Genomic DNA, 12,980 nt, shown 5'->3' on the forward strand with positions numbered 1-12,980 from the left:
ACGATTTTCATTTCGCATTGCGATTCTCTCGTTGCCTTTTTCATTTCGCATTGCGATTCTATCGTTGCGATTTGTATTTGGCATTGCGATGGTCAAATGATTGCCTTTCGCAACGCGATTCTGACTTTCGCAACGCGATTCTGACTTTCGCAACGAGATAATACAGAATCGCAATGCGAGTTTCAAAGTTCGCAACAGGTTTTAGTTTCGCAAGCCAAATTTTGTGTGTATATATCTACGCAGCAGCAACAACTCATAACCTAAATCCCTAAATCGCAACTCATTCCATCTCCATCTATCACTCTCTCCGGCGACATCCGTTCCTATATCCAACGACATCCTTCCCCATCCGGCAACAGGTCTTAGTTTCGCATCTCGTTTGTTTAGTAAATTAATTTACAACCATGAAATCATCTAATGTTGATCATGTTTGGATAGATTTGTGTTTTGGAGGGTCATGGGAGAATGTTCATGGTGTTTTACAATATATACCTTTACCCATGAATCTTCAACTAAAACTGTCATTAAAGAAGTTAACTTATGAAACTCTAATGTTATGTGTTTTAAAGAAATTGAATTTAGAGCCCCTAAGTGGATTTAGGCTATCTTATCAGAGAAATGGTAAAGTTTATTTGTTAACCGACAATGAAGATGTTGAACGATTCATTGCTTACATTAATGTTTCAAGTGATGATGTTACATTGTATGTTGTTGAACCTAGAAGTAGTATTGTTGGGTCAGTAGCGGGTAGTAATTAACTAAGTGGGTCTCAAAACCCACAACCTTTCTCTAATCCAAATCCAAATCAACTTTCAGCACCAAATTCCGATTTTCGTATTGACCAATTAGACGATGATGAGCCAAGAGAAAAAATTGTGAGTATTAGTCAGTATTCGAAATTTGATCTTGGTCAATACCCGGACTTTGATATTGGTCAATACTCGGATTTTGATGATGTTTCAGAAGAAGAAACAGACCCTGCGTGTAATGATTTTGATATTGGTCAATACTCGAATTTTGATGATGAAACACCCGTTGCTGAGGAAGATGTTGTTGATGATAATGAGGAGGAAGTTACGACTGTGAATGAACATGTTGAACATCCATTCTGTAAGTCATATAATCCTGAAGAAGAAAAAGAAGAAGAAAAAGTCCCCGAAGAAAAGAAAATGCCACGGGAGTATAACTGGAATATGCCAGAATTACTTCAGCTACCGGAAGAAGAGTTGGCAAAGAAAGCAGTTGATTGTTACACAAAAGTTATTCGTATCAAGAAAGATGATTGTTTTGATACAAAGGAAGACTTGAAGATAGCTTTGTATACGAAATGTGTGGAAGATGGCTATCAACTAAAAGTTAACAAATCAAGCAAAGATCGTTTCGAAACAAGGTGTATGATTGACAAAAACTGTACGTGTCGTATGATTGCAAAGAGGATAAAAGATTGCGAAATGTTTCAAGTTAGGACTTTTATTGATAAACATACATGTTCAAGAACCCAAGTTTTTCCTAACCATAGACAGGCAAACAAAAAGGTGTTGGGTGGTTTTCTGGCTGAGTTAATGTTTTTGAATGGCAGGGTATATCGGGGACATGAAATTATGACTGACATGAATGCTTAGTATATCATATTCTCAAGCTTGGAGAGCCAAATGTTATGCCTTGGAATTGTTGAGGGGGTCGCCAGAAGCATCGTTTGCCCAACTACCGGCTTATTGTCACAATTTAAAGCTAAAAAATCCTGGGTCGGTAACTCATATCAAAACAGATAGAGATGGACGCTTTGAGTTGCTGTTTATCACCATTGGTGCTTCGGTTAGTAAATCAATATAATTCTGTTGACTCATTTCTGTTAGTTACATGCATTTCACATTTAAATGATTATATTTCTTGTGTATATTATTTTGTAGATTCGTTCGTTTATTACTTGCATGCGCCCAGTTATTATAGTTGACGGAGCACATTTGAAAGGTCGATACCTTGGAGTAAACTTATTAGCAGTAGCCATGGATGCTAACAATGGGATATTGCCAATAGCTTACGGGGTTGGCAAATCTGAAACCTCTGATTCATAGACATGGTTTATGGGGCATCTTAAGGATTGCATAGGTCCTATTAGCAATCTGACAATCATATCCGATAGGGCAAACTCAATTGACAACGCTGTTAGAAGGTGTTTCCCAGATGCTTTTCATGGACTTTGTGGTGTTTATTTGTATAGAAATCTAAAATCAAGGTCTGCTGGTATAAAAAAGCATAAATGGACATACTGGAAGGCTGTAAAGGCTTATCGGGAAGTGGATTTCAATAAGCACATAAACTGTTTAAGACGTGTTTTGCCTCAGTGTGCTCAAACACTAGAAGATGTCAGGTTTGAAAGATGGTCAAGAGTACATCAACTTGGAGCAAGATATGGTTTCATGACGTCTAATAGTGCAGAATCAATCAACGCTCTAAGTCGTCATTCCCGGAAATTACCCATTACTATGTTAATGGAGTTTTTTCGAGCCTCTATTCAACAGTGGTACTACAAGAAAAGAAACCATGAAGGTATTATTTCTTTGAATTCGTAACTTATCATATATTTTACTAAGTATTATTTATTTAAATTTACAGGAATATTGGAACATCGTATTACACTATGGACTGAAAAAAAGATAACGAAACGTGTTGTGAAGTCAACGTCATGGAGAGTTGAACCATGTTCAAACACTTTGTTTGAAGTACTGGATAATAACTTAAATGGGCTTGTCGATCTAAATGCAAGGACGTGCAGTTGTATGAAATGTAAAACATCTAGTTATCCGTGTGGCCATGTTATAAAAGTTGCTCTTCATCTAAACCAAGATGATTCAAGCACATACGTTATGGATTGCTACACTACAGAAGTATATCAACAGACTTATGCCGAGATTGTCTACCCTATTCCACATCCTTCTGAGTGGGACATACCAGATGACTTACAAACAGTTTTGCCACCAGCCACGGACAGAAGGCTACCTAGCCGACCAAAAAGTCACGATCGTATACCGTCTAAGGGTGAAGAGAAGAAGAGATTGACATGTAGTCGGTGCAAGGAAAGTGGTCATACAAGGTTGACATGTGGATCACCAGTGCCATCACAATCATCTTTTCCTCTACCAAAATATGGATCATCATCAAAATCCAAAGCTCATATGGTGTCAAGAAAAAGGCAATCAAAATCGCAATCATCTTTAAAATCTCAATCACAACTGGCTTCACCTTTTGGGACTGTTAACTTAGGTGATTTTTAAATGCAAACGTTGTATTATGTAGATTTTATGTGTGAACTTTTAACATTTTCAGTTAGGCATGTATTAGTAACTTGAGTTTGAAAATTGCTATGATTTGTTCAGTTGTTATCACTTAATAGGCAATCATCTTAATGTCTATCACAACGCGGAAATTACTATCGCAATGCGAAATGAAAATCGCAACGAGAGAATCGCAATGCGAAATGAAAATCGCAACGCTAATTTCGCAATGCGAAATGAAAATCGCAACGAGGGAATCGCAATGCGAAATGAAAATCGCAATGCGAATTTAATTTCGCGTTGCGATTCTCTCGTTGCGATTTTCATTTCGCGTTGCGATTCTCTCGTTGCGATTTTCATTTCGCATTGCGATAGTACTTTTTGCCTTCAACATAATGCAGATTGAAATCAACAAAATCAACCATTACATTTCAATCAATTAAACAAGCACAAATAAGAATTATGTTAACATCAATTAAACAAATCAACTTTTACAAATCACCTTTTACAAATCAATTAAACAATCAAAAAATAAACAATAATTATTAGAGAAAATAACACTTCTACTATTGAATCAACTTTTGCAGCCATACATCATTTTCACGCAGCTCACTTCTGAGATTAACCTGCATAAACCAAACATTTGCTCAAACAACACTTTCTATACATCTAAAACCTACAAACAGCAAATTATTAAATTCTAGGTACTTAACCAAACATTTTCAAACCACAAGCCTATAAACATACCAATTGTTTATGGACATTTTTATAACGCGGATGCAGGTAGGCAGTGTCTCGTATATATCGATCTAGCCATATAATATCGAAACCACAAGCCTACTGCAGCTCTATCTATATCGGTGGGAGGTAGATACTTTATACTTCCTGTGATCAAACGGTCCAACGCCAAGCATACGAGAGGACCACAATCCCCTCTGGGTCCTTTCGTTTGTTGTGGTGCGGTCTCGTCTCTGCTAACTGTAATATTGAGCTTCTTTGGCTTCTTGTTTCCAGAACGAGTCCAATAATTTATCGCATCCAAGAATTTAGCCAAATAAGAGCTCCATCCCTTAATAATATCTCTTAAATCAGCCAATGATATGTAATTTATCATGCTGTCATATACTATTGCCTTAAGGGATGGGATCTGAAGCTCGACGAGAAGCCAATGGTTACGTTCCAAAACAGGGATAAACACCTGCAATCATAAGTAATAATTCATTCATTTGCGCACTTATTTATGAATACCTTTAAACTCAATCTAAAATAAACACTAACCTTATCGACCTCCCACCATGCAGGATAAAGTTTAGCTTGTCCATTGCCCAACGTAAATGATTCATCTCGTTGATTCTTCAAGTGAACGGCGTTAAAAGACGTCGGCATAATTGTATATCGTGTATTTCTTTTATTTTCCTTAAGTTTCCTAATTATTAGAAGACGTGACACCCACGCATCGATATGTTGTTTTACAAAAAAAGACATATATTAGTAACTTACATAAATTTACAAAAAATAATCAAATTAAAATATAAGAAAAATATAAGATTTACCCCTCCATCGAAATAGCCATTGTCTTCGACCCCTAATAATACGCCCCACCAAGACCGATCAAGCAACAAATAGATATCATCATTGAGCTTGCATATGTCAGTGAAACACCCCTGGCTTCGCTCATGTAGATAAAAATCAACTGCGGTCTTAGCCCAAAGGGTGTTATCCAAAATTGTGTCCGGTAGTTGTTTCCTCTTCACTTCAGATACCGGTATGGTACTGGCCGGTAACTCATACGAGAGCCAACTTGAATCCATCATGTCCGGCACGTCAGAGGGTTTCTCAAGAATCCTACAAATGACGCCATGTGAATCGGGCTCTTGAATGGTGGGAGGGACCTCTTCAACGATGACAGTGGCCTCTTGAACGGTGGGAGGGGACTCTCGAGGAATGATAGGGGCCTCTTCAACGATAGAAGTGGACTCTTGAGGGATGACAGTGGCCTCTTGAACGGTGGGAGGGGACTCTCGAGGAATGATAGGGGCCTCTTCAACGATAGGAGTGGACTCTTGAGGGATGACAGGCGAGTCGGGCTTCTTCTTGCGGTGTCTTCGCACTATTGGGGTATACGGAGACTTAATAGCACGTGCACGCCGTCTGATGCGTGAACTCTGTCGTGCAAGAAAAACCCGACGTAAAGCATCCAACTTATCGGTCCGCTAAATAATTAAATACAAATATCAGTAAATAAACAGACATGATATTTAAACAGTGAAAACAAAGACAAATATATTTCAAACTTTCAACCAAAAGACAAAACAAAGACAAATACTAACTTCACAGTGTTAAAGAATACACAGTTTAGCAGAATTGGCAGCAACCGAATAAATTTACTTCAACCAAAAGACAAAACAAAAAGACAAATACTAACTTCACAGTGTTAATAAACAGTTTAGCAGTATTGGCAGCAACCGAATAAATTTACTAAGCAATCTAAGTGAAATGGTTAATTTAAGTGAAATTACGAGTAAATTTATCATCAAGTTAAATATGGAAAATCTTAAACTTACCTCGTTGCGTAGAGTATGAACCTCATTCTGCAATGATACTACCATCTCACGTAGAGCGGCAACCTCACCACGTAAAGTAGACACCTCCACACGCCATGCACCATCGTTATCGAGTAAAGTACCTATCTCCTCACGCAAGGCATTGACCTCATCACGTAACTCCCTTGACTCATCCCGTGGAGGTGGAGAACAGGGAGATAGAAGTCGTGGCATCTTTGCCGGTCGCCTATCATGAGGTGATGGTGGAGAAGAGGCTCGATGATGTGACGAGATAGGTGATGGCTCTCGTTGTAGAGGTGTATAGTCGGGTCGATCAGGTGATGGCTCTGGGTGAGGTGATGGCTCTCGAAGTGGAGGAAGTGGAGGCTGCTCATCATTCGTGCCATCAAGAAAACGCTGACTAGCTTGCCACCAATCAGTGGCAAGCTCAGCCTCCGTGGGTGTCAGTCTAATTAATGGAATGTTGGCCTCCTAAAAATATAAAAACTCAAACAAAGTTAAACGACTACTATTAATAACTTGTTTATATATGATAGTATTTGTGTTAACTTACATTATTTATTGTCGCATATGGTATTAAGTCTTCCCAATCCAACAGACGTTTCCTCTTCCAGGAAATAGCCCTGGGAATGTCATTTGAAGTTTTTATTGCATATGTCTTCATGGCGGGAAAGGCCTCGAATATCCAAATCTACAAACAATATAATAACAAACATTAGTAATTGTTAAATAATTAATTATAATTTTGAAAACATTATATAGAAATTCTTACCTTAAAGGCCCAAACAAAGCCTGACAAAGTGTATTTCGACCCATCGCCCCGCAAACTTTTGCGGTCATCAAAGGCAGACGACAACTTAGTCCAGGTAGCTTTCCATATATACGAACCCCACAGAAACAGATTCCATGCATTTAGGTCCTCTACCAATAATATTAGCTCCTGAGGAATAGGTTGTCTGGCCTCTCTGCCTAAAAAACCGGCATACAAAAGTAGTAGAAGGCATACTCGGACAACATCGACGTCATTCATCTGAGTAAAACCATCTTTCTTATTAAACAATTTCTTCATATCGTCGACGTGTAAGTTCGGCTTCTCTATTGACTCATCAGGAAAAACCCTGGATAACCATGATGGGCGGGTGATATGACGAGTGTACCGGCCTACATCATCGTGTCCGAATCGTAGACCAGTGATTAAGCAGAACTCCTTCCGCCCAAAACAATTATACGCCGGTGGAAAATGAAACCATATCTCTTCCTCACCACATTGTATACTGTCGGGTAGATCGCTAGTCATGGTCTGAAGCCACAAATGGGTCAAATTAGCATCTCCACCCGGATGCTGTACTCTCAGCCATGGCCCGAAGCAGGTTTCTTCAAACAATTTTCTTTGTGCAGGTGAAAGCTTCGAAGTAATTGTAGTGGCTAGGCTAACTTTATTCCTTAATGTCAATGAAGCCGAAAAAATTTCTACAAAAACAATAAACATACCAAGTTAGATATACCAAAAACTACACTGTCAAGATATACCAAAAACAATAAACATAAATAGTAGTTTATTCTTGAAACTAAAATTTGCAACACTGTTTTGTCTTTTGGTTGAAATGAAAATCGCAACGAGATAATGAGAATCGCAACGCGGAAATGACTATCGCAACGAGAGAATCGCAACACGAAATGACTATCGCGACGAGAGAATCGCAACGCGAAATGAAAATCGCAACGCGAAATGAAAATCGCAATGCGATTTTGGTTTCGCGTTGCGATTCTCTCGTTGCGATAGTTATTTCCGCGTTGCGATTTTCATTCTCGAAACTATTCTTCTTCTGCATTACTTCAACCAAAAGACAAACAAAGACAAATACTAACTTCACAGGCTAAACAGTTTAACAGTATTGGCAGCAATCGAATGAATTTAATAAGAAATCTAAGTGAAATGGTTAATCTATTATTGAAATTACCAGTAAACTTATCATCAATCTCAATATGAAAAACCTAAAATAATGCAAAAATTTCAAAAAAAAAACAAAAAAAAAACTAACCCTCGGAGGTTGATTTTCCATTTCTGAATGATTGTGAGGGATTTTTGACTGTGAATGGGTGTGAGGGATTTCGCCGGCGATGGGGACGGAAATCTTCGGAGATGAGGACGGATTTCGCCGTAGAGAGTGAGAGATGGAGATGGGACTGAGTGTTGTGATTTTGGGTTTGAGGTTATGAGTTGCGATTACTGTGGACGGTTCAGTTTCCGATTTATTAAGAAAAAATTCGTGTTTGGAATTTGAAAAAAAAAATACGCGTTAATACGAATGGCGCTATGTAAATCGCGTTGCGAAAGTCAGAATCGCGTTGCGAAAGTCAGTATCTCGTTGCGATTTTGTATTATCGCATTGCGATAGTCAGTATCGCATTGCGATAGTCAGTATCGCATTGCGATTTTCCCAATTCGCGTTGCGATTTACTTATTCGCATTGCGAATTGGGAAAATCGCAACGACACTGTAGACCATCGCAACGCGATTTCCAACTATCGCAACGCAAAATGCAACGCGAATTTGCGATAATGGAGATCGCGTTGCGAATTAGCGATCACATTGCGATTTTGTTGGTCATTTTGGCAATTCCGGAAAAAGTTGGTTAAAATCGTATATTATAAGGCATTTTTTGTCACTGAGGCGATTTTCTCTTTTTTTAATTTGTAAAAGTAAATCTTTTTCAAAGCTTCTAGTTCTAATATTTCCTTTCCTGGAAACTACAGGGTAAATTTCCTTTTATTTGTGTAAAACTTGGTTCCTCCCAAGTCGCTTATTACTATAAATATATGGCAAAAGGTAGCTTTTGCTTAATATGCAACATCAAGTGATACATATCAATAATTAAGAAGAAGGTTTCAGAGAAAGGGCAATGACAATGTTAAAGCAAAAGTTGAAGCTCTATCCTATACAACTTTTTTACTTTAACTTGTCGTTGCCCTTCCTCTGATATACTTTCTCCATCAATTTTCTTTCAAGTTTGATAAACTTGAACTTGCAGCAAGTTCATAGCTTGAGGGAAAAGGTAGGGCAAGTTAAAGATTTCATCAAGGTTGCATCAAGTAAAATAGACAATTCTCCACGTATGTGTAGTGTAGGTATATGTATGAAAGCCAGATACGTCATCTATATTTATGTGTCGTATGTATATGTGATCAAAGATTTCTTCAAGGATGGCGTCAGGCTTTTTGGTTTTCAGATCAGATGGGGATAAGGAGGAAGAGATATATTGGTATTGAAGTTTTTGTAGCATGCATGGCAAACATACATGTTCGATGCCAGATTTCTTCGTATTCTCATTGTTACTTCAGGAAAGCGTGGAAACTAGGTAGGCGGAGTCATCAACAAAAACCGCAAAATCGAAGTATACAGCTAAATAAACAATTAATGTAAAAAATTCGAATTTTAAAATAATTGCAAGTGATTTTTCTACAGCAGTGCATCTAATCAATGATGATCAGCAAGAGTGTAAACTGTTAGATCGTAATTGAAAATTTTGACTTGTTCATATATCATGTGAATGTACTATGAAACTTACGATAATGACATAACCTCCACTTATGATTCAGCAGATTATGTGCATGAACATTATTCAACATATGGATGGACTTGTTTATTTTCAAACGCTCATTCACTATTCATGTCAATCTGATCAACATTAGCAAATGATTTAACTACTAACAATCTTTATTTTGTATATCTACTTTACAAATCTATGATTTGTTTTACATACGTTCTTACTATAAAAATAATAGACTTTCATACATACGTTCTTACTATACAAATTACTAATATAAAAAAAAGTAATGGAGTTTCTTCGTACACATCCAATGACGGATCCAAAAACATTTTTGATGATGGACACACATGTATTGATAACATAAAATTTTCGTATGGAGTGGATACAAATAAAATTACAAGATAAATACAATCAACAAAATAAATAACTAATTGAAGAAAATTTAGATTTTAAGAGAAATAGGTATCCACTCTAGATTAAGGACGGATCCGCCACTGTACACAATGAAAACCTTACAGAACATTAACAACGTTGATGAATGAAGACTGATGATTAATTTAAACAACACAACAATAGATTAAAAATTCGAGATATTTATTTATTTTTTAAATTTATAACAATCAGAAAATATAAATAAATAATTCACATATTTTATAGAAAAAGTTGAGGAAGGAAGGAAACAAAACCCAAAGAAAAACGAAATTAAAAGGAAGGAAAGATCATTAAACAATTATAATTTACTCACACATTGACCCTGCGGTTACTATGTATCTTCTCAGAATATTTAATGCAACTTGTTTACATTTTCATGAAAATGTGCAATTGAAATTTGCATTTTGTTTAAAAAATGTCATTAAAATTTAATTAGTTTGTTCAAACAACCACTCTTATATGATCATCTTCCATAATTTTAAAAAGGACAAACATTGTAAATTCTCTAAAAGGGATGATAACTTGTGACTAGTTATCTCTTGCCTTTGATTGTAACAGATGAAGCTTCATCATTGTTTCCCACAGGTTTCTTATACATATTTTAACATTTTTTTAGAATTTCAAAGCTTCTAGTTCTAATATTTCCTTCCTGGAAACTATAGGGTAAATTTCCTTTGATTTGTGTAAAAGTCTGTTCCTCCCAAATCACGTATTACTATAAATAACATGGCACAGGAAGTAAAGAGCATACAACAAAAGGTAGAGGTTTTGCCTAGTGTAGCAAGTCCAATGATATATATATATACAATAATCAAGCAGACGGGTTTGAGAGGAAGGCAATGACAAGTTAAGGCAAAAGTTGAAGCTTTATCCTATTGAAAGGGGAGAACAAGGCAACCTTTTTGTTTTCCCCTTAACTTGTCTTTGCCCTTCCCTCTGAAATATTTTCTCAATTAAGTTTCTTCATTGGCTCGCAGTTGCAGGGAAAGGCTAGGGCAAGTTAAAGAAAGAGTTGAGATTTCAAACCCATACTTTTTCTTTAACTTGTCTTGCCATTCTCTCATGTAAACTAGTTCATGTGCAAATAGAAGGTTTCAGAGAAAGGGAAGGCTAGGGCAAGTTAAAGAAAGAGTTGAAATTCCAAACCCATTTATCTAAGCCAAACACTTTTTCTTTAACTTGTCTTTGCCTTGCCCTTCTCTCATGAACTAGCTATTTCTTCCAACAAATTCAACATCAAAGGTTTTCGTTTTGTATGGGGATTGGGGACATAATGGCTGCCTTTTCTTGCAGGAAAACAGGTAATTCTCCATATATGTGTATGTATATATAAAACAAAATATGTCCTCTATATGTGTGTGTATGTGATTCAAGGTTTCATCAAGTTTATGGTTCTCAGACCAGATGAAGGTTGGAGGACTGACAAGGACGGAAGCTTATTTCTTTTTTGTGTTTGCAGCTGCACGTACTTCTGTACTAATAATACCATCATCATCATTTTTGGTATATTTTCTTGAAAATTAAATATTTTTCTATATAAAAATAGTTATTTATACAATCATTTTTCCGTGTAATAATTAAGGAAAAGAATGATTAGGTAAGGTGGTTCCATCATTGACTAGGGAAAAACATAGGTATTGGGTATAACCGAAAACGTAAGATAATTTACTGGAGAAATTTTTGCCTTCACGTCCAGCTTCTGCAACGCGTTCACATATTATATAAGTCCTTACATATTGGTTGTCCCATCATTAATTATTCCAACATTTGTTTTCTTGGAATTGGACAATAATCTAATTTAGTTGACTATTTATATATATATATATATAGCAAATAAGGTTGTCCCATCATTAATTATTCCAACATTTGTTTAGAACCCGGTCTCTGATGAATCACCGAGTGATTATATAGCAAATAAGATTGTAAGCAAGGCCATGCATTGATTGCTTATAATATAAACTGAAGGTTTCAAAGAAAGGGCAAAAGGCAGCAAAGGGTTGAAGCACATAGTAAATTAACAAATAAACTTAAGAATAAATTATTCATTTAGCATCCACTTATTCCCAAATATTTGTTGTAATCACCTAACTATTTATTATAATTATTTTGTTGAAATAAAATACCCAAAATAAAACATGAAAGTTAATTCAAATAACCGAACACTAATTATTAAGATATGAACACTGAGGACTGACCCAAAAGGATAAAATGCAGAGCCATTTCAAGAATTAGATAAAAGAAAAATATATACAGAAATAATGCAAGGAAGAACCATCATTCAAAAATAGAATTTTGATTTCCCTCCTCGTTTGTTTATAATAGAAGCTCTCCACTAATCAAATTTAAAGCCACAACCACCCATTCATCCCCCTCCAACCGGCCGAAAATCCCAATTTCCAGTAGCCCAATCCATCAGAAGAGGCTTCTGCACATGGAAAACACAAACGTGTATCAGAATAGTCCAGTCAGATTCACAATTGATATAATGCAATGTGGGAAAAGTGGATTTGACTAAGAATCTTCTACTGACGTACTCAATGTTAGATCGGTAGATGGATTGGCGACGATGCTGGGACATCAATATCATTCATTAATACAAACTCTGTTCAACCAAAGCCAAACCCTTCGCTAGCTTCATGGATAGCAAGCAACAATCGTTCCTGAGATTTTCCTTCGAGGCATACTCAGGGAGATCTAGCTGATTAAAGCTGCAGATGCGAGTCAAAATGAGAATACATGTTAAGAACAAATAGATTATAAATGAGGAAGGAATTCATTATGGCAGTAAGAATGTATTCATCACCATGTATGTGCAGAAGGCAGACGCTCAGGAGCTCCAAAAGCCTTGTGAATCTGAAATTTTGTGGACCAGAGATGCCCTGCAATGCCTTAAAACCCTCCAATGGCACCTGTACACACCCAAAACAATCGATATGGATGCCAACCAAAAGGGAACCTAAACAGGTCAATATAAATCCATAAAATCACCTTTGATGTCCCGGTGACAAACTGAAGCAATCTTGCCATGTCTTCTTTGCTGAAAGCTTTAACAACTTCCCAAAACCTTTGAACAACAGGAGATGCAGCTGTGTAGCCAGTATACTCAGTGTTGACCTTTATATCATACACTGCAACATGACCGCATTGTTAGATGCTAA

General features: G+C 36.7%; 1 pseudogene; it reads right to left on the minus strand.

Moving 5' to 3' along the window:
• Positions 1-12,208: 12,208 nt before the first annotated feature.
• LOC120197780 lies at positions 12,209-12,919 on the minus strand (annotated as a pseudogene).
• Positions 12,920-12,980: the final 61 nt, after the last annotated feature.

Source organism: Hibiscus syriacus, unplaced genomic scaffold (assembly GCF_006381635.1).
Source record: "Hibiscus syriacus cultivar Baekdansim isolate YM2019G1 unplaced genomic scaffold, ASM638163v2 tig00117056_pilon, whole genome shotgun sequence".
Taxonomy (NCBI): Eukaryota; Viridiplantae; Streptophyta; class Magnoliopsida; order Malvales; family Malvaceae; genus Hibiscus; species Hibiscus syriacus.